Below are 23,355 nucleotides of genomic sequence, written 5' to 3'. Positions count from 1 at the left end.
ATGTAGAAATGTTTCCTGAGAGATTCTTCAGTACTGTCTCTCCCAGAATGTGTCCCGTTGTGATAATTTTGGACAATTTCTACCGCTAGTGATGCTGGTATGACTATTCTTCCATCTTCTAGCTGATACCACTTGTTCTCCAAATACTTTCCCGGTTCAGTCTTTAACCACTCCTCTTCTTGAGCTGTATAAACTGGAGTCCATTGGGACAGTGGAGTTGGTATAAGAGCAGCTATATGCCCCACATACTCCTGTCTTCCTGATTCAGCAGCACGCTTAGCTGCACTATCTGCCATCCAATTTCCCTTGGTTACATCACCATCTCCTCTCAGATGCGCTCGACAATGTATGATACCGACTTCTTTCGGCTCCCACACTGCTTCCAATAGTTGTAGGATTTCAGCTGCGTACTTGATTTCTTTGCCTTCTGAATTCAGTAGTCCTCTTTCTTTATACAAAGCTCCGTGGGCATGAGTGGTTAAAAACGCATACTTAGAGTCCGTATAGATATTTACTCTTAAACCTTCAGCCAATTGTAACGCTCGTGTTAGTGCTATTAATTCTGCCTTTTGTGCTGATGTTCCTTTCGCCAGTGGCCGAGCTTCTATCACCTTGTCTATTGTTGTCACTGCATATCCTGCATAGCGGATCCCTTCTTTCACATAACTACTGCCGTCGGTGTAATATTGAACATCGGGGTTCTGGATGGGAAAATCACGAAGATCTGGTCTACTTGAAAATACTTCATCCATTACTTCCAAACAATCATGTTGACTTTCAGTAGGTTGCGGCAAAAGGGTAGCTGGATTTAAGGTGTTTACAGTCTCTAAATGCACTCTTGGGTTTTCACACAACATTGCTTGATACTTGGTCATACGGCTGTTACTAAACCAATGATTTCCTTTGTAATCCAACAACGTCTGTACTGCATGTGGGACTCGTACATAAAGTTCTTGACCCAGAGTGAGTTTATCGGCTTCAGCTACTAGCAGGGCGGCTGCAGCTACGGCTCTTAGACAAGGTGGAAGTCCGCTGGCCACTGCATCCAGTTGCTTAGACATGTAGGCAACAGGTCTTTGCCATGATCCCAAGTACTGTGTCAATACTCCCACAGCCATTCTTCTTTGCTCGTGTACATATAAGTAGAATGGTCGTGTGTGATCAGGTAGACCTAATGCTGGGGCACTCATCAAAGCCTTCTTCACATCTTCAAATGCCGTTTGCTGTTCTTGGGTCCATAAGAAGGGGTCGTGCTCTGTACCTTTGATGGCTGCGTACAGAGGTTTTGCCAGTATCGCATAGCTGGGAATCCATATCCTACAGAAGCCTGCTGCCCCCAAGAATTCTCGCACTTGTCTTCTATTCTTGGGTATTGGTATTTGGCAGACAGCTTCTTTTCTCTCTGGCCCCATAATCCTTTGACCTTCAGAGATATGGAATCCCAGATACTTGACAGTTGGCAAACACAACTGAGCCTTCTTCCTGGACACCTTGTATCCTGCCTTCCAGAGAATATGTAGTAGATCGTGCGTTGCTTGCTGACATTTTTCTTTTGTAACTGCTGCTATCAACAAGTCATCTACATATTGTAACAATACACATTCTCCTGGGATAGACTCGAAATCCAGTAGATCTTGACTTAGAGCTGAACCAAATAGGGTAGGTGAATTTTTAAACCCTTGGGGCAGTCTTGTCCAAGTCATTTGGCGTTTTGAGCCCGTTACAGCGTTCTCCCATTGGAAAGCGAAAATACATTGGCTTTCTGCGGCAATTCGGAGGCAAAAGAAGGCATCTTTGAGATCTAAGACTGTGAAGTAAGTAGCCCCGCCCGGAATTAAAGCAAGCAGGTTATATGGATTGGGTACAACTGGATGTATGCTAACAACCGCATCATTGACTGCTCTTAAGTCCTGTACAGGTCGATACTCATCTGTACCGGGCTTTTGAACAGGCAGCAATGGGGTGTTCCAGGGGGAAGTACAGAATTTTAGGATACCATACCGTATGAACTTATCCAGATAGGATTGGATGTTCTTCTTAGCCTTCTGCGGAATGTGATATTGTCTTAGGCTCACTGGATAAACCCCATGTTTCAGTTCAATTTTTATTGGTGGAATATTGCGGGCCAGTCCTGGTGGGTTGTTCTCTGCCCAAACTCCTGGTATGTTAAACAATGTCTCATCACTCCTAGGGTTTTGGCTAGTCAACACTGTATAAAGTCGCCACTCTTCTTCCTTTGGTACGGATAAAGTCATAATACCTGAAGGTCCATTAAACTTTAAGGATGTTGTTCCATTTGGTAGGAACGTAATCTGCGCTTGTAATTTTGATAGCATATCACGTCCCAGCAATTGGACTGGACATTCAGGCATATAAAGGAATTGGTGTTTTACTACGTGGCCTCCCAATGTACAGAGTCGACTTTTAAGAACCGGTTTTTCAGCACTTCTTCCAGTTGCTCCTATCACAGTAATAGTCCTTCCAGATGGAGGAGCAACTAGATTAGTCACCACTGAATGTTCAGCACCAGTGTCGATCATGAACGCACTCCTTTTCCCCCCTATTGATACATCGACCATAGGCTCCGCTCGACCAAGGGGGATGGAGCCCGGTCGGTATCAATAGTCCTCCATGACAGTGTCAGCCAATCCTACAAAGTCCCTACCTTCTCTATCGCGGGACCTTTGCGCTGCTGGAATATACCTGTCTTCCCTAACACTTCCTCTGTTCCCATTACTCCCTCTATAACCATTACTCCCTCCGGGGCCTCCTCTACCTCTCGCTCTACCTCTAAAGTTTCCGTAGCCTGCCCTGGGTTGGTCTCTCTCGTACTGCTCTCTTTGCGGACATTCGTTCCTCCAATGCCCTTCTTCCTTGCAATACGCGCATTGATCCCTACTCAAAGGCTCCCTACTCCATCTATTATTGCCTCTATCTGGGCCCCGTTTATCTACGCCTGCGATCGCTACCGCTAGCATATCAGCCTTTTTACGCATCTTGCGCTCTTCCTCTTTCTTACTTTCTGTATCCCTGTTCATATAGACCTTATTTGCTACCTCCATTAGTTGGGTGATGGACATACCTGCAAACCCTTCTAACTTTTGTAGCTTGCGCTTAATATCTCCGTATGCTTGGCTGACAAAGGCGGAGTTAACCATTCGGGAATTGTCTGCGTCTTCCGGATTAAAGGGGGTATACAAGCGGTATGCCTCCAATAATCGGTCATAAAAGACACTGGGCGCTTCATCGCTTTTCTGGATCACCTCAACTGTCTTCGACATGTTAATGGCTTTCTTTCCTCCGGCTTTCATGCCAGCAATTATAGCGTCTCTATAGGCTCTGAGTTGAACCATATCAGCACCATTTACGTTCCAATCGGGATCGGTGTTGGGATAGTGTGTCGCGGCCCATGCTGCTGGATTGGCTTGGTTCAAAGCACGGGCTCTATCCTCTAATGCTTTAATGGCTGCTTGATTTATTCTTGTCCTTTCCTCATTGTTAAATAAAGTCATTAGTAACTGCTGGCAATCAGCCCATGTCGGATTATGCGTCTGTACTATTGAGGTGAACAGATCAGTCATAGCTTGTGGTTTCTCAGTATACGAGGAATTATGGGTCTTCCAGTTTAAAAGATCGGTTGTGGTAAATGGGACATATACGAAGACTGGGTCAGCGTGTGCCATTTGACCTGCGGCATCGATATAAGCTGACCCGGGATTCAGACGAAGAGGCATCTGATAGTGCTTTAATTGTTGGGCACCAGTCAACTGTCGGGTTTGGATGGGGCTACGTAGAGAGGCGTCAGTCATGGGTTCCGGTCGGGGAGAGATAGGGTATGGGGATGTGGGAGGTCGGTTTTGGGAAAAGGTCGTAAATAAAACACTTCGAGCCGAGCTAGATGAAGCTTGACCGGAAGTCTGAAGTGGCGCCAAATCAGGATATTCGTTTCTAATGGGGGTGGATTCTGGTTCCGGAAGGGGAGATTTAGTACGAGGGGGGGTGGATCCTGTACTGGAGGAGGAAGCGGAAGTGGATGAGGGTAATGAGGGGAGGGGTGCAGGACTTCCTGCGTTTGCGTCACTTCTTCTTAACGGAAAGTAAGGGGGCGGCAAAGGGATCTCGGACTCAGGGGGCGTGTCCAAAATGGGCCTAACACCAGTCCTAGTGGACGAGCAAGTCCTAGCTACCATGAGGCGACACTGCTCCTCGTGGCATGTCTGGAGCCATTTTGGCGAGTCATTTACGGCCTGTCTCCAACAGTCAATATAAGGAAACTGGCCGTAAAGTTCAGGCCTACCCGATACAGCCACGTGTAAGCGCTGTACCAGAGTTGGATCCAAACTGCCACGTGGCGGCCATGCCGCAACCAAAGTAGGCCACTCCCTAGTACACAAAGTGACCAAACGTACAGGAGACATCTTTACCCCAAAATCACAAACTTTGAATCCCTTTTTAAAATTCTTAACCATACATCCTAAGGGATCCGGAATCGTTGACTGCGACGCACCCATACTTAACAATGGAACGTCGTCGACAACGAATACTATACACGCGTACTATTCAACAGTCACACCCGTTTCCTCTGGCAACAGCACCACGTGGTACGGTTACCAAGTGAAACGTACACAATAACAATAAACACTCAGGGAATTCCCGTACACACACAGCTGTTACACCAGTCACTATATAATCAATATTATGCCCTTTGGCGTAACTATACAGTCACCCACGCTATAATTCTCTATATACGAATTACCCGTCTATAACACACCCCAGTAACATCGTCTTTTACAAATAGCGGTTACAGTACGGTTAGCATAGGTCAAAGCACAAGTTAAGGTCACAATACAATTATTAGTGGTTATGGTGTTAAACATGCAATGGACGACAATGATTAGTACTTATTATATAATGTCAGTAAATATGCAGGGTTATGGTACCGTGCACTATAATACAGCAACACACTATTAACACTCTCGCTAGACGGCTGAGCTCGCGCTATCTAACAAGATATACACTTTACTAAAACAATCGTTAACACATTTACAATTCCCAACTAAACTATTGGCCAGTACCTTGAATGGACTACCTAAAACTATATACACCCGTTTTGGTTAGCCACACTGCCCAATCACCACATATATAGCGAGCTAGAGAACCGAATTTACACAGGCGCCTCTTAGTCGCACTATCAAAAGTCTAGTGGGTTCCAAATTTACACGCCTTCCCACTTAGCCCAGATAGGATGAGAACTAGCGAACCGAATTTACACAGGCGCCGCTTAGTCTCCCGGTCCCTCCGACCTAGCGAACGTAATATACACCCTAGAACGCTAGTCTAGACAAGACACCGGTGTCCGGCTAGGGCTATTTACACCAGGACCCCGCCTGACTAACCAAATCAAACGGTCTGACTAAAGAGCGTTCGATCGAGCGGTGCGCCTTCGCTCCTTCCCTCCGACAGAGGGGGCAGATACACAGATTCAAAACCCCTTTGGGCCTACCGCACAATCGGTATACCCCTAGTGGGTCCTGCCGTCTAAAACAGCAGTTGTCTTACCTCCTCGTTCCTGAACCTGAGTTCACACTCATCGACGGGGACACCCCAGCACTTCTCACGTAGAGGCCGATGATCTCCTGGACAACAGACCAGTGGCGCCGAGACGAAGGGAGGTCCACGCAGAAGTTCAGGGGTGCAGCCGTAGAGAACGTGGGCAAAGATAGACCGTCTCACGCCTCTGCCTCTCAGCTACCGTTGAACGATGAGTTTCCCGGCCAATGCACCAAATGATACCGGAGAAACTGACGGAAGCCAAGCACAGAGAGATGGACACAGGTTTCTTCAGGAAGGAAGAGATTCTTTATTGGATCACCGATCGGGACTCAGAGGGACTAGCGTCACCAAAATACAGCAAAGTCTGAGTACTGAATACATAGAGTACATTCCTTATATAGCACTGTAGCTCCTCCCACAATTAACTACACCCACACATACCCTTAACCTATTTAATAAATAGAGTCTAAACTCATCCATCCGGTCTAACCACGTGGCTCATCTGATACAAAGGAGAGGGACGCGTAATTCCAGTTCTTACATTCCTGCACCTGGTCAGTACAGTGATAACAGTATCTTAGCTACGTGTAATTAACTAACTGATACTACAAACACATATACATACATATGCCTTGTGGCAATCTTAGCCTGCTAAACTTGTATTTTACTGGAATTACATCACAATAGAGGGACCCACATTCCTTTAAGTTGATTGTGGCCCATCCCATCTCATTCCCTTTTAGCGCTCCCTATCTTTGTGTTTTTAGAGGAGTGTTTAACCTCAGCTCAATCAATTAAGTCCCATATATGTGAAAACACTGTATTTAAGTTGCAATACTTGAGAAAGGCCATTTTGGTCCAAAACATTATATGGTCATTCCTCTTGTTGGCAGCTTTGTGTGAAGGTATAACACTTTACTGGACCTTAGGTTACTGTTGTTTTTCTTGATTTATTTGTTTTTGAAGGTATTTATCGACCGCATTTCAGGATGTATAGGATATATTAGTAGTCCAAATGTGTTGTAACAAAAACAGGGAATATGAGAATTCTGAGAACAGACAATAGCCCTTTCAGTAAATCCCCACTCAGGTCTCAAAATAGTTTTTGCTCACTTGTGCCATTAGCCATTACAGAGTGAACTAATATGGCGGTAAGCCCTTTGTATAACCCCTGGATGAATGTTTTTGGCTTCTTTGGACCTTGTCAGCGAGGTGTAGCAAAGAACTCTCTAGGCACAGTGAGCACGGGATTTACGTTTGGATTAGCCTTTGAACTTAGGGGAGACAAGTTAATTCATTGCAACAGGGCTGCCACCAGAAATTATGGGGCCCCTGATGCAGCTAAAGGTCTGGGCCCCTGGGGCTCGCCCACATGGCCCACCCCCAAGTCAGCCCACATGACCCGCCCCCAAATCCACCCACAGGGCCCATCAAGTGTGTGTGTGTGTGTGTGTGTGTACTGAATTTGGTTGTTTATATAGTGGCTGTAGAATGTGTGTAGTGGATGCAAAGTGCGTGAGTAAAGTGGATATGGTGTTTATAGTGGATTCAGATTGTATGTTTGTGTAGTGGATAGAGAGTGTGTGTATTGTGGATGAATCGCGTGTATAATGAATGCAGAGTGTGTGTTTGTGTAATGGATGTAGTGTGTAGTGAATGCTGTGTTTGTGCAGTGGATGATGTGTGTTTGTGTAGTGGATGCTGTGTGTGTGTTTGTGTAGTGGTTGATGTGTGTTTGTGTAGTGAATGCTGTGTGTGTCTTTGTGTACTGGATGATGTGTGTGTTTGTGTAGTGACTGCTGTGTGTGTGTGTGTTTGTGTGGTGGATGATGTGTGTGTATAGTGGATGATGTGTGTGTGTGTTTGTGTAGTAAATGCAGTTTGTGTATTTATGTTATTAATATTATTATTATTGCCATTTATATAGCGCCAACAGATTCCGTAGCGCTTTACAATATTTTGAGAGGGGGGATGTAACAATGAATAAGACAATTACAAGAAAACTTACAGGAACAATAGGTTGAAGAGGACCCTGCTCAAATGAGCTTACAGTCTATAGGAGGTGGGGTATTAGAAACATTAGGATAGGAAATATCAAGTAGGAGTGAAGCAGAGCTGGAGGAGAGAGCAAAGCACTATCCCATAGGAGAGAGCAAGAGACAGGTATGTAAGGGAGAGATTACTCTGGGAGGCCATACGCTTTCCTGAAGAGATGGGTTTTAAGGCCCTTCTTAAATGATTGAAGACTAGGGGAGAGTCTGATGGCAGTAGGCAAGTTATTCTAAAGGAGAGGAGCCGCCCGTGAGAGGTCCTGCAAGCGCGAGTTGGCCGTACGGGTGCGAGCAGCGGTCAGGAGGTGGTCGCGGGCAGAGCGGAGGGTACGAGGAGGGGCATACCTCTGGATCAGTGAAGAGATATAAGAGGGGCTGGAATTGTTCAGTGCTTTAAATGTATGGGTTAGCACTTTGAATTAGGATACAGGGAGCCAATGTAAGGACTGGCAGAGGGGCGAGGTGTGAGAGGACCGACTGGATAGGAAAATCAGTCTAGCTGCAGCATTCATTACAGACTGTAGCGGGGCAGTACGGCTTTTGGGGAGACCAATCAGGAGAGGGTTACAGTAATCCATGCGGGAAATTACTAGAGCATGGACAAGCTCCTTGGTAGCATCTTGCGTAAGAAAGTGGCGGATGCGGGCTATGTTTTTGAGTTGGAACCTACAGGACTTGGCAACAAACTGGATGTGAGACTCAAAGGTGAGACCAGAGTCAAGTATGACGCCAAGACAGCGCATTTGTAGGGATGGACTTATGTGGATATCACTGACTTGAAGGGAGAGTGAGAGAGGAGGATCAGTATTAGGAGGAGGAAAGACAAGGAGTTCAGTTTTATAGAGGTTAAGTTTGAGAAAGCGTGACGACATCCAGTCAGAGATGGAAGAGAGGCAAGCAGTGACACGTTGCAGGACGGCCGGGGAGAGGTCCGGTGAGGAGAGGTATATCTTAGTGTCATCAGCGTACAGGTGGTAGTTGAATCCAAAAGAGGCAATAAGTTTTCCAAGAGAGGCAGTATAAAGAGAAAATAGAAGGGGACCAAGGACAGAGCCTTGGGGAACTCCAACCGAGACAGGGCGAGGGGAGGAGGTATCCTTGGAAAAGGAGACACTAAATGAGCGTTGGGAGAGATTGGAGGAAAACCAAGAGAGGACAGAGTCACAGAGACCGAGTGATTGAAGAGTTTGAAGGAGGAGAGCATGATCAACTGTGTCAAAGGCAGCAGAGAGGTCAAGGAGAATTAATATGGAGTAGTGACCTTTGGATTTAGCGGAGATTAGGTCATTAGTCACTTTGATAAGAGCGGTCTCAGTAGAGTGGAGAGGGCGGAAGCCAGACTGAAGAGGGTCAAGGAGAGAGTTGGAATTAAGGAAGTGAGACACACGGGTAAAGACAAGTCTTTCCAAAAGCTTTGATGAGTAAGGGAGCAGGGATATGGGACGATAGTTAAAGGGGGGAGGACGGGTCAAGAGATGTTTTTTTCAGGATAGGTATTACAGTGGCATGTTTAAGGTCAGCAGGAACAGTGCCAGAAGAGAGAGAGCAGTTAAAGATGTGTGTTAGGATAGGCACAATACAAGGGGAGAGAGATCTGATGAGGTGAGTTGGGACAGGATCAAGTGGGCAAGTGGTGGGGCGAGAGGAACGGAGAAGTGCAGCCACCTCTTGTTCAGTAGCTGGGGAGAAAGTCTGAAGGGTAGGGAAAGCATATGTGGTGGATGATGTGTGTGGTTGTGTAGTGAATGCATTTTGTCTGTTTGATAATGATACCGGAGAAACTGACGGAAGCCGAGCACAGAGAGATGGACACAGGTTTCTTCAGGAAGGAAGAGATCTTTATTCGATTCACCGACCGGGACTCAGAGGGACTAATGTCACCAAAAAACAGCAAAGTCTGAGCCCTGATCATACAGTGTAGGTCCCTTATATAGGTATATAGCTCCTCCCATAATCAGCTCCACCCACACGTACTCTTACCCAATCAACAGAACAAAGACTAACTTCCTGTTTGACAACATGGCTTGCCCAGCACAATGGAGGAGGGGAATTCTCTATATCCTGTATTCCTGTACATGCTCCGTACACTACTGATTGTATCGTTGCCACGTGCAACCAACCGACCGATACATCAGCATATGCACGTGCACATACCACGTGGCAATCTCGGCCTACTAAATTTATTTTTACCGAGATTCCACCACAATAATGGAAAGTGTGAAAAATGCTGCAGGGGGTATTTTTTTGCTGTTGAATTTTTATATATATATATATATATATATATATATATATGTATATTTGTAAATGTATTTCCCCCTCCCTGCCCCTCACCTGTAGCAAGGGGGGGAGAGGAGGGGGAGCTGGACACTGGATCTAACTTGGAATATTGTCAGATCATTTGCTACTCACTTGTCTCAATTTTCTGCACAGAATGTCACAAATTCATATTATTTAATAAATGCATCACATTTGCAACAGCTGTCCAATTAGAATATCTTTAATTGTGTATTTTTACATTTATCATAGTGACATTTTTCATCAATTTATTTCAAAATGCCCTTTTCAGATGCGTATTGCATTTGTGATGTGTGTTACATAAGTCTGATGTCTGCTGCCTTACATAGTCTCCTGTGTACAGTCATGAGAGAAAGAAAGTACCGGTACTCCCTCTTTGAATGATATGGTTTTACATATCAGGACATAATAACAATCATCTCTTCCTTAGCAGGTCTAAAAAGTAGGTAAATGCAAACTCAGATGAACAACAACACATGACATATTACACCATGTCATGATTTATACACCATTTATACCTTTGCTATGTTCATATATAGTTACAAGGCCACATTCAGGGCCGGATTAACATAGGGGCTGATGGAGCTGCAGCTCCAGGCCCAGGCCCAGGCCCAGGCCCAGGCCCATGGAATAGGCCCATGTAAAAAAAAAAAAAAAATTTTAACATTTTTTTTTTTTACACACTACTCTTAGGTTTGTCACCTGACTGGTATTTTACTGGCACAGCCAGTATTTAAGGCTGCCTGGCCGTGCTGGTATTGCAGTAATACTGGCAATACAATTGCAGGTATTTTTCTCAGTACAAACGGAGATTACTCTGCAATACCTGCACCGGCCAGTAGGGGTCACTGTGTGTGGAGAGAGGCAGGGATAGGAAGTTAAGGCATATCCCTGCCTCTCTCTATTACTCACTGATCTGTGGGGGAGCAGCTACACAGCACAGAGAGTCCAGACAGCATCTCTACAGCTCAGGTAGGTGAGGGATGGGGGGAAGGCAGCAGAGAGACATGGGGACACTGAGACACTAGGCGACACATGGGGACACAGACACTAGGGGACACTGGGAGACCTGCGGACACTGAGACACTTGGGGACACTGGGAGACATGGGGACACTGATACACTAGGGGACACTGTGAGACTGTCAGGGTACCTGTAGTCTCTACCTCTGATAAGAGGAGAGACTTAGACGTTTTCCCGTTCAGAAGGGCTGTTTCCTCCGTTCCTCGCGGTTCCTCCGGTCGGTTACACGCCGGCCGCGAGGGATCCACGCCCTTTTATGACGTGACGCTCAGTAGCCGACGTCATGACGCCAAGCCTGCTCGACCAGTCACTCAAACCCTGAACACGAACCAGGACTCGTCGGGGTTGTGATTACCTCCTAGAACCGGGGTATTTAATAGAGCTTCCCGCATTTGCTCATTGCCCTGTCGTGGTTCTAGCCAGTCTAGTCACTCAGTGCTCTTGTATGTCTATTGTCTCTTTGGTTCTGACCCGGCTTGTTTGTATTACTCTGCTTATCTCTGTTATCCTTTGACCCGGCTTGTCTCTCGCTTACCTGTCTTCTCGTTCCCTCGACCTCGGCTTGTCTCTGACCATTCTCTACTTACTCCTTACGTTAAGTCCGGCCATTCTAAGGTCCGGTATACGTACCCACTACACTTTGTACTCTGCGTGTTGGATCCCTGTCCCGATCCTGACATTACGACAGGGCCAATGGATCCTGCAGGTACAAGTAGTCAGCTTGGTCCTTCCGATCCTAGGTTTGACGTCATGGAACATAGAATGGATCAGATGGCCTTAGCGTTACAGGCGTTATTATCTCGTCCTAATAATCCACCAGAAGAGATGCGTAATAATTCTATCTCTCCTGTAAGTTCAGGTTTAGAGGTAGCCACTGTAGGTGCCTCCTCCCGTATTACCCCACCTGTACGTTATGGTGGTTCTCCTGAGAAGTGTCGAGGTTTTTTAAACCAAATCAGTATCCACTTCGAATTACAACCCCGTTCCTATCCTACAGATAGGGTGAAGGTCGGATTTATTATCACCTTACTCGTTGAGAAAGCTCTGAGATGGGCCAATCCGTTGTGGGAGAACGATAACCCGTTAGTATATAATTATAATGCCTTTGTAGCTGCTTTTAGAAGAACTTTTGACCCTCCTGGTAGAAAGGTCAATGCAGCCAGATTACTGTTGCGCCTTAGACAAGATAACCGAACACTTGTGGATTATGCACTAGAGTTCAGGTCCGTGGCGGCAGAAGTTAAGTGGAATGAACAGGCTTATATAGACGTATTTTTAAACGGATTATCAGATGTAATACTTGATGAGGTTGCTACTAGAGAGCTTCCTGAGAATTTGGAGGATTTAATTTCTTTTATCTCTCGCATTGATGAACGCTTAAGAGAGAGGCAGAACACTCGAGATAGAACCTGTAGACCTTCCTTCAAACTAGCTCCCTCATTTCTAAGTCCTGAGACCAAAACCTTACCTTTTCCAGAACCTATGCAGATAGGCAATACTCATCTCTCAGAAGAGGAGAGACAGTACAGGAGAAGGGAGGGGCTGTGTATGTACTGTGGAGTCAGAGGTCACTTACGACTAAATTGTCCTAATCGATCGGGAAACGCTCGCACCTAAGTTTCTCTAGAGGACAGGCTTGGGTGTTTCTATTTTGTCCTCTACTCATAATTATAAAGATCATAGGCTTCTGCTACCCGTTTCCTTAACTTGGGAGAGGGGAGTAGTAGAGACTGTGGCATTGATAGATTCCGGAGCTGCTGAGAGCTTCATCGACCAAGTTTTTGTCATTAAACACACTATTCCATCTCAGTTAAGGGAGACGCCCTTGGCCGTTGAGGCCATAGATGGTAGACCTTTAGTTGAGCCTGTGATTTTTCGTGAAACCATACCCGTTAACTTAACTGTTGGTATTTTACACGAGGAAGACATATCTCTGTTACTCATTTCATCTCCTTCTGTTCCCATAGTCCTGGGGTATTCTTGGTTAAAGAGACATAACCCTATTATTGATTGGGAATTAGGGGAGATAATCTCATGGGGTCAGAATTGTCAGGAGAAGTGTTTACAGAAAGTCTCACCGCTTTGCATAGTTAATACATCCACTCAGTCTACCGACTCTACAGAAGTACAAATACCGCCACTGTACCTGGACTTAAAGGCGGTATTTGACAAAAAGAAGGCCGATACTTTACCTCCACACAGGACCTTTGATTGTAAGATTAATCTACTCCCTGGTACTATGCCTCCCAGGGGCAATGTATACCCTTTGTCTACTAAAGAGAACTTAGTCCTAGAGGAGTATATTCGTGAAAATCTAGACAAAGGATTCATTAGGAGATCTTCCTCCCCTGCCGGGGCTGGGTTTTTTTTTTTAAAAAGAAGGATGGTACGCTGAGACCTTGCATTGACTACCGAGGTTTGAACAAAATAACCGTTAGAAATGCCTACCCGATTCCTTTGATTACCGAGCTCTTTGATCGTTTAAAGGGTTCCAAGATTTTCACCAAGTTAGATCTCAGAGGGGCATATAACTTGGTGAGGATTCAGCAGGGTCACGAGTGGATGACGGCGTTCAACACTCGATATGGGCACTACGAGTATACCGTAATGCCTTTTGGTCTCTGTAATGCGCCGGCAGTATTTCAGGACTTGATCAATGAAGTTCTTAGGGAATTTCAACATGACTGTGTTATTGTATACCTGGATGATATACTTATACATTCTAGGGACATTGAGACTCACCACAGACAAGTCAGAAGGGTTTTGCGCAAACTTCTTCAACATGGCTTGTACTGCAAACTGGAGAAATTTAGTTTTGATCAGTCTCAGACAAACTTTCTTGGTTATGTGATTTCTGGGGAAGGGTTTAAGATGGATCCGGATAAACTCCAGTCCATTTTAGACTGGCCCTTACCTAAGGGTCTCAAGGCCATTCAGAGGTTTATTGGATTCTCCAATTATTATAGGCGCTTCATTAAGGGTTACTCGTCAATTATTGCTCCTATCACCAATATGACCAGACAGGGGGCTGACACTAAGAATTGGTCTACTGAAGCACTTCTTGCTTTCAAAACTCTCAAAGAACTTTTTGCTTCCGCACCAATTTTAGTTCACCCTGATACTACTCTGCCTTTCCTACTCGAAGTAGACGCCTCAGAGACGGGTGTAGGCGCTATCCTGTCCCAAAGGTTAGGTGTGGATAAACCATTACATCCATGTGTTTTTTTTTCCAAAAAGCTATCTGGCCCGGAGAGCAGATATGACATTGGTGACAGGGAACTACTAGCAGTTATCATGGCTTTAAAGGAGTGGAGACATTTATTGGAAGGGACCTTACATCCTGTTACTATTTTGACGGACCACAAGAACTTGTCCTATATTGGGGAGGCCAAGCGATTGTCCTCCAGGCAAGCTCGTTGGTCTTTATTTCTCACCCATTTCAATTACGTACTCACTTATAGACCTGGTTCTAAGAATTCTAAAGCCGATGCTTTGTCTCGCCAATATGAACCTTCTACTGTATCTGAGCCAGTGTTATCCTCTATAGTCCCCAAGTGCAATATTATCGCCAACACAAGTCTTAAAATTCATTCTCCACTGCTTGACCAAATCTTGAGGTTGCAACATCTGGCACCTGGGCGGACTCCTGTGGCAAGACACTTCGTTCCTCCTGAACGCCAACAGGAGCTCTTACAGTGTTTTCACGAGAGTAAGGTGGCGGGGCATCCTGGCATTCGCAAGACATATTCCTAAATCTCTAAAGATTTCTGGTGGCCTTCTTTACGAAAGGATATTAAGGATTTCATTGCAGTGTGTGAGATCTGTACTAAGACTAAGCAACCTCATACTCTTCCATGTGGTCTATTACAGCCCTTGGGCATTCCAGAGAGACCATGGTCCTGTTTGGCCATGGACTTTATTGTTGATTTGCCTATTTCTAAAAGACAGACTGTTATTCTCACTGTAGTCGATAGGTTTACTAAGATGGCTCATTTTGTGCCTTTACCTAAACTTCCGACTTCTCCTGAATTGGCGGAAATATTCGCTAAAGAAATTTTTCGTTTACATGGGATACCTTCCGAAATTATTTCTGATAGAGGTTCCCAATTTGTTTCACGTTTCTGGAGATCCTTCTGTTCTCAATTAGGCATCAAATTGAATTTTTCTTCTGCTTATCATCCTCAGTCTAACGGAGCTGCTGAACGTACCAATCAAAAAATTGAACAATATTTGCGTTGTTTTGTTTCCGAACATCAGGACGATTGGGTCGGTTTGATTCCTTGGGCAGAGTTCGCACACAATAATCTTGTTTGTGATTCCACTCGCTCTAGCCCCTTTTTCATGAATTATGGCTTTCATCCTTCCATTCTTCCCTCGGTCTCTCCTTCCCAAGGGGTACCGTCGGTTGATGTTCATGTTGCCAATCTGAGGAAGTTGTGGGATCAGACTCGACAAATTCTCCTACATAATTCCATGTTGTTCAAGAAACAAGCTGATAAACGCAGAAGGGCGGCTCCTGTTTTTGTTCCTGGTGATAGGGTATGGTTGAGTACAAAAAACATTTGTTTAAAGGTTCCTTCTATGAAATTCGCTCCTCGTTACATTGGTCCTTACAGGGTCCTGACTCGTATTAACCCGGTTGCGTATCGCCTAGTACTTCCATCTGCCTTACGCATCCCTAATTCTTTTCATGTTTCCTTGCTGAAACCGTTAATTTGCAACAGATTTTCCTCCACTGTTTCCTCCCCTCGCTCTGTTCAGGTTGAGGGTCAGGAGGAATACGAGATCAACTCCATCATCGATTCTCGAATTTCTCGAGGGAGGTTACAGTATCTTGTCGACTGGAAGGGATATGGTCCTGAGGAGAGGACTTGGGTACCTCAGGAGGATGTACATGCTCCTCGCCTCCGCAGGGCTTTTCACTCCCGCTTTCCATCTCGTCCCGGTTGCTTCCGCCCGGTGGGCGTTTCTGTGAGGGGGGGTACTGTCAGGGTACCTGTAGTCTCTACCTCTGATAAGAGGAGAGACTTAGACGTTTTCCCGTTCAGAAGGGCTGTTTCCTCCGTTCCTCGCGGTTCCTCCGGTCGGTTACACGCCGGCCGCGAGGGATCCACGCCCTTTTATGACGTGACGCTCAGTAGCCGACGTCATGACGCCAAGCCTGCTCGACCTGTCACTCAAACCCTGAACACGAACCAGGACTCGTCGGGGGTGTGATTACCTCCTAGAACCGGGGTATTTAATAGAGCTTCCCGCATTTGCTCATTGCCCTGTCGTGGTTCTAGCCAGTCTAGTCACTCAGTGCTCTTGTATGTCTATTGTCTCTTTGGTTCTGACCCGGCTTGTTTGTATTACTCTGCTTATCTCTGTTATCCTTTGACCCGGCTTGTCTCTCGCTTACCTGTCTTCTCGTTCCCTCGACCTCGGCTTGTCTCTGACCATTCTCTACTTACTCCTTACGTTAATTCCGGCCATTCTAAGGTCCGGTATACGTACCCACTACACTTTGTACTCTGCGTGTTGGATCCCTGTCCCGATCCTGACAGAGACATGGGGACGCTGAGACACATAGGGATGCTGTGAGACATAGGGACATTGGGAGACACTGAGACATTGGGACACATAGACACTAGGGACACAGTGACCTTATGTCTCCCAATGTCCCCATGTCCCCCAGCCAGTGTCCCCATGTCTCCCAGTGTCCCCATGTCTCCCAGCCAGTGTCCTCAGTGTCCCCATTTATCCCAGTACTGAAAAAAGGAGATAGGATCGCACTCAATCACATCAATTTAAACACAGGGTGCTACTGGGCAAGGGTCAGCAAAAAAAACCCCAAGAAATGTATGCATATAGAAAGAATCCCAGGCACTCACTGTGATTGTTCTTCAAGCAGATTTATTGCAACGTTTCGACCACAATGAGGTCTTTTTCAAGCTTGAAAAAGACCTCATTGTGGTCGAAACGTTGCAATAAATCTGCTTGAAGAACAATCACAGTGAGTGCCTGGGATTCTTTCTATATGCACCCATTTATCCCAGTGTCCCCAAGTCTCTCAGTGTGCCTAGTGTCCCCATGTCTCCCAGTGTCCCCAAATGTCTGTGTCCCCATGTTTTCCAGTGTTCCCATGTCTATGTCCACAAGCGTCCCTATGTCTCCCAGAGTCTCCAAGTGTCTGTCTCCCAACCAGTATCCCTAGTGTCTCAGTGTCCCCATTTCTCCCAATGTCTCCATGTCTCCCAGTGTCAACATGGCTGTATCCACAAGTGCCCCCATGTCTGTATCCACAAGTGCCCCCATGCTCCCAGTGTCCCCAAGTGTCTGTGTCCCCGGGTCTCTGTGTCCCCATGTCTCACTGTGTCCCCCTAGTATCCTAGTGACATGAAGACACACTAAGACATGGGGACACTGGGAGAAATGGTGGACACCGACACTGGGAGACTAGGGGACTGGGCGACATGAGGACACTGACACTGTGATACATAGGGACACTGAGACACTGGGTGACTTGCGAGACTGAGACACTGGGAGACAGGGAGACACTGGGAGCAATCCATCTATACAGCAGAATCAAACTGTAAGTAGTTTGTTGGTGATTTACATCATGTGATGTCATGCATACATTATTCATTATGCAAATTATTTAAGGCTGTTATTGTTTTCCAAGAAAGGTGGCAACCTTAAAGGACCACTATAGTGCCAGGAAAACATACTCGTTTTCCTGGCACTATAGTGCCCTGAGGGTGCCCCCATCCTCAGGGACCCCCTCCCGCCGGGCTCTGGAGAGAGGAAGGGGTTAAACACTTACCTTTCTCCAGCGCCGGGTGGGGAGCTTTCCTCCTCCTCTCCTCCTTCCTCACGACGTCATCGGCTGAATGCGCATGCGCGGCAGGAGCCGCGCGCGCATTCAGCCGGTCGCATAGGAAAGCATTTACAATGCTTTCCTATGGACGCTGGCGTCTTCTCACTGTGATTTTCACAGTGAGAAGCACGCAAGCGCCTCTAGCGGCTGTCAATGAGAGGCTCTGGAGGCTGGATTAACCCTCAGTATCAACATAGCAGTTTCTCTGAAACTGCTAGGTTTATTAAAAAAAAGGGTTAATCCTAGAGGGACCAGGCACCCAGACCACTTCATTAATCTGAAGTGGTCTGGGTGCCTAGAGTGGTCCTTTAACTACTCTTCACATACTCTTGCTTAAATGAACACTATAGGGTCAGGAACACAATCCTGTATTTCTGACCCTATTATGTTAAAACCACCATCTAGCCCCCCTGACCCCCTCTTGCCTCCCTAAATATAGCAAAATCTTACTTGTATTCAAGTCTGCAACTGCTGGCGCTGCCTCTGAACTGACTCTGTCTGCTGACATCGCCAGAGGTGGTGGTCTGAGCAAATTACAATACTTCCCCATAGGATTGGCTGAGACTGTCAACTAGGCAGATCAGGGGCAGGGCCAGCACAAGTCAAACATAGCCCTGGCCAATCGGCATCTCCTCATAAAGATAAATTGAATCAATGCATCTCTATGAGGAAAGTTCAGTATCTGCATGCAGAGGGTGGAGACACTGAATGACAGTGCTGCACACTTGGCAGTACTGCCCCAAGAAGCACCTCTAGCAGCCATCTAAGGAGTGGCCAGTGGAGTTATTTTCTCTGAAAAGACCGTGTTTACTGCAAAAAGCCTGAAGGGAATGATTCTACTTATCAGAACAAATACAATAAGCTATAGTTGTTCTGGTGACTATAGTGTCCCTTTAAGTTTGGAAGCTTAAGAGGGATGTATGGGAACAAAACTTGTGTGAACTGGCTGACACTAAAATTAGTTTAGGTAATGCAGACTTTGGTCTCTCTAACACTGTGGCATATCCCCTTTCTTCTACACTCACTACATACACCTTTTCTCTGTCCCAGACTATATACCAGGAACTTCTGCCTGCTAGTAACAAGGTAAGGAGACAAGTGGACATGTGAGTGCTAGGGGACAGTCCTTAGAAAGCTTGGAGTAGGTGCATCATTTGATGCATTTATGTCAAGCTCAGGATTCTGCCTGCATAGTATGCCCTTAGTTGGACAGCCTGCATTCATGCCAGGCTGGCCTTCCAATTCTTTGGAAAAACATGCCCCCTTTTTGGGCATGTTCACCCCTTTTGGCAGGTCTGGTCACGAGATTCGCACCAGTGGCACACCCTTTTACCCTGATCATTGACTTCCTGCTTCACTGGACACTGCTGTTAGTGGGTATGGATTTACTTGAAAGATGAAAGCATAAATTAGAGAGAGATTAGCATAGAGTATGTGTTTTTGTATAGCTGCATCCTTTGAGTTTCCCTCCAACACCATCTCCATCAGATACATGATGCCTGGGAGGTATGATTGTTTTAGTGTTTTTGGTCAATAAGATTCTGTAATTAGGTCCATCATAATTGTCAGCACCAGGTCCACTGGGCTCTTAATCTGGCCCTGGCCACATTAGAGAACTATCTGTTTTTCCAAACTTAGAATTTTGAAGTTGGGTATATGATGCAATTTTCAACATTTTTTTTAGTTGCTGCATTGCTTTTTCACTTTTTGAGTGAATATTACATCAAGTGTATCAGAAATACAAACTACACAAATAATGCTTCCCTATTTTATTTTATTTTTGCTCATATTTTTAGTTCCCAAATTCAAACTACTCCATTAATCATGCCCCCTCCGCCATCAGTAATCACTTGAAGAGCTTGCACTGTACCCTCTCTGCATGGTCTGCCCTGAGCGGGTGCAGCCAGAGAAACTGTCAGTCATTTCAACCTGACTTGCCTCTTTTCTGACTTGCCTCAGGCAGGACTGGCCATTTTGTTTGCCAACAGTGACACAGGTGGTATCACTGACAAATCTATCTAGGCCCCTTCACCCACTGTCCCTATTTCATACCTCCCAATGTTGGAAGGTATGCATAAAAGCTTAACATTGCCAAAGTACACATCACAAGGTATCGTACATTGTGAATGTTGGCCTATCGTAGTAGTACCTGGTTTTGACACTGGTGCAGCATGTTGTTGTCCCAGGTCCGTGAGATTAGGTGCTGAGAGTTAAGCAATGTTTTATGGTTAGAGGTCATAGTAGGGTAGGGTTGTACAACAATGAGTAATGTGGAGAGACACAAGTCATGGGGGATAAGGAGAAACCCAAGGCATGGGTGATAAGGAGAGACACAAAAGAAAAGGGTGATAGGAAAAGACACAAGGGAAGAAAATGATTGTAAAGAGGTTGGGGAAGGACATTTGGGAGGTGAAGCAGAGTCAAAATTTGGGAGGAAGAGAGAAGATAATAATCTTAAAGGAATCCTACAGATTTCATCCAGTAGTTTATTGTCAGGATACAAGATGATCCTCAGGAAGATATAGGTAAACAATTATACCGAAGGCGTATTAGCAGACCTTCGAGTGGCTGGGTTTAACACTTAGGTTGGAAATTTGAAGTAACAGAACTAAATCTATCCTAATTCAGACCAGGAGAAGTTGCAGGTTGACATCTACTAATAAATTTTAAAATTTAGAGTTATCCTTCTATGTTGACCTGTCAGGCGATACCTTGCAGTGGCAGAAATCAATGCAACCTTTCAACAATCTACTCTGGGCATGTGGCATCCGGTACCGATGGCGCTTCTCTCGGACCCTGCTGATCCTCCACGCTGATACCTCCCACTCTGATCAAGACCTGCAGAGTGTGGCAGCTCTGTTGGGGACACTGGTCCTTCCATACGACTCAGTGCAAAAATATGGGCCAGCAAAGGTTACCCCATTCGTCTCTCAGCGAGCCTGAACACCAGTGATCAGAAATGTACATAGTTTTATGTTTATTTTTATTTTATCGCTTTTTTTTGGAAGCTATACGAGTTTTTTAAATGCTATTGAAAGGGCCCACGGGCTGTTTCCTCTGTTCCTCGCGGTCCATCCGGTCACGTAAACGCCGGCCGCGAGGGACTCACTCCCTTTTCTAGCATGACGTCCGGAAACCGACGTCATGACGCCAACCCGGAACGACCTGTCACTCAATCCTTCAGAGACTAATCAGGACTCGTCGGAGGCGTGTCTACCCTTCCGAGCCAGGGTATTTAAACTTGCTTCTCCCATTTGCTCATTGCCCTGTCGTGGTTCTAGTCTGCCTAGTCACACAGTGCTCTGTTATTTCTGTTATCCCTTTGGTTCTGACCCGGCTTGTTTGACTTACTCTGTTTATCTCTGTTACCCTTGACCCGGCTTGTTCCTCGCTTACCTGTCTTCTCGTTCCCTCGACCTCGGCTTGTCTTTGACTATTCTCTATATTCTCCGTACGTTAGTCCGGCCATTCTAAGGTCCGGTATACGTATCCTGTACCTGTTTGTACTCTGCGTGTTGGATCCCTGTCCCGATCCTGACATTACGACAGGGCCAATGGATCCTGCAAGTACAAACAGTCAGCTTGGTCCTTCTGATCCTAGGTTCGAGGCCATGGAGCACAGAATGGATCAGATGGCGCTAGCACTACAGGCGTTATTGTCTCGTGCTAATAACCCGCCAGAGGAGACGCGTACTACTTCTATTTCTCCTGTGAGCTCAGGCCTAGAGGTAGCCACTGTAGGTGCCTCATCCCGTATTACACCACCAGTACGTTATGGTGGCTCACCTGAGAAGTGTCGTGGTTTCCTTAACCAGATCAGTATCCACTTTGAATTACAACAGTTAGGGCGAGGGTTGGATTTATTATCACCTTACTCATTGAGAAAGCTCTGAGATGGGCCAACCCATTATGGGAGAATGATAACCCTTTGGTATATAATTATAATGCCTTTGTAGCTGCCTTTAGAAGAACTTTTGACCCTCCTGGTAGAAAGGTCAATGCAGCTAGATTACTGTTGCGCCTGAGACAAGAGAACCGAACTCTTGTGGATTATGCACTAGAGTTCAGGTCTTTGGCGGCAGAAGTTAAGTGGAACGAGCAGGCATATATAGATGTATTTTTGAATGGGCTATCAGATGTAATCCTCGACGAGGTTGCTACTAGAGAGCTTCCTGAAAATTTGGAGGATTTAATTTCATTCATTTCTCGTATTGATGAGCGTTTAAGAGAGAGACAGAACACTCGAGAGAGGAACCTTAGACCTTCATTTAAATTAGCTCCCGCATTTCAAAGTCCTGATTCCACTACCTCACTATGTCCTGAACCTATGCAGATAGGCAATACTCGCCTCTCAGAGGAGGAGAGGCAATACAGGAGAAGGGAGGGATTATGCATGTATTGTGGAGTCAGAGGTCACCTACGCCTGAATTGTCCTAATCGTTCGGGAAACGCTCGAACCTAAGTTTCTCTAGAGGACAGGCCTTGGGTGTTTCTATTTTGTCCTCTACGCATAATTATAAAGATCACAGGCTTCTGCTACCAGTTTCTTTAACTTGGGAAGGGGGAATACTAAGGACCATGGCTTTGATAGATTCCGGTGCTGCTGAGAATTTTATCGATCAAGCCTTTGCTACTAAACACACTATCCCATCCCAGTTAAGGGATACACCCTTGGCCGTTGAGGCCATAGATGGTAGACCTTTACTTGAGCCTGTTATCTCTCGTGAGACCATCCCAGTTAGCTTAACTGTTGGTATCTTACACGAGGAAAACTTATCGCTTATGCTTATTTCATCCCCTTCTGTTCCCATAGTCCTGGGTTACCCATGGTTAAAAAGACATAACCCTATTATTGATTGGGAGTTAGGGGAGATACTCTCATGGGGCCAGGGTTGCCAGGAGAATTGTTTACGGAGGGTTTCCCCATTGGGTGTAATTAACACACCAGGTAGTTCTACCCAGTCTACAGAGATACAGATACCGCCCCTGTACCTAGACTTAAAAGCAGTATTCGACAAGAAGAATGCTGATACTCTACCTCCACACAGGACCTTTGATTGTAAAATTAACTTACTACCTGGTACCATGCCTCCGAGGGGCAATGTATACCCCCTATCCACTAATGAGAATTCAGTTCTAGAGGAGTATATTCGGGAGAATCTAGACAAGGGATTCATTAGGAGATCTTCTTCTCCTGCCGGGGCTGGGTTTTTTTTTGTTAAAAAGAAGGATGGTTCACTAAGACCTTGCATTGATTACCGAGGTTTGAATAAGATAACCATCAGAAATGCCTATCCGATTCCCTTGATTACCGAGCTGTTTGATCGTCTGAAAGGCTCTAAAATTTTCACCAAGTTGGACCTCAGAGGGGCATATAACTTGGTGAGAATCCAGCAAGGACACGAGTGGATGACAGCGTTCAATACCCGTTATGGGCATTATGAATACACGGTCATGCCTTTTGGTCTTTGTAACGCACCTGCAGTATTTCAGGATTTGATTAATGAGGTTCTTAGGGAATTTCAACATGATTGTGTTATTGTATACCTGGATGACATACTGATACACTCTAGAG

Source organism: Pelobates fuscus, chromosome 5, assembly GCF_036172605.1.
Source record: "Pelobates fuscus isolate aPelFus1 chromosome 5, aPelFus1.pri, whole genome shotgun sequence".
In the NCBI taxonomy this organism is placed as follows: domain Eukaryota; kingdom Metazoa; phylum Chordata; class Amphibia; order Anura; family Pelobatidae; genus Pelobates; species Pelobates fuscus.
Note: the sequence above shows the minus strand (reverse complement) of the source record.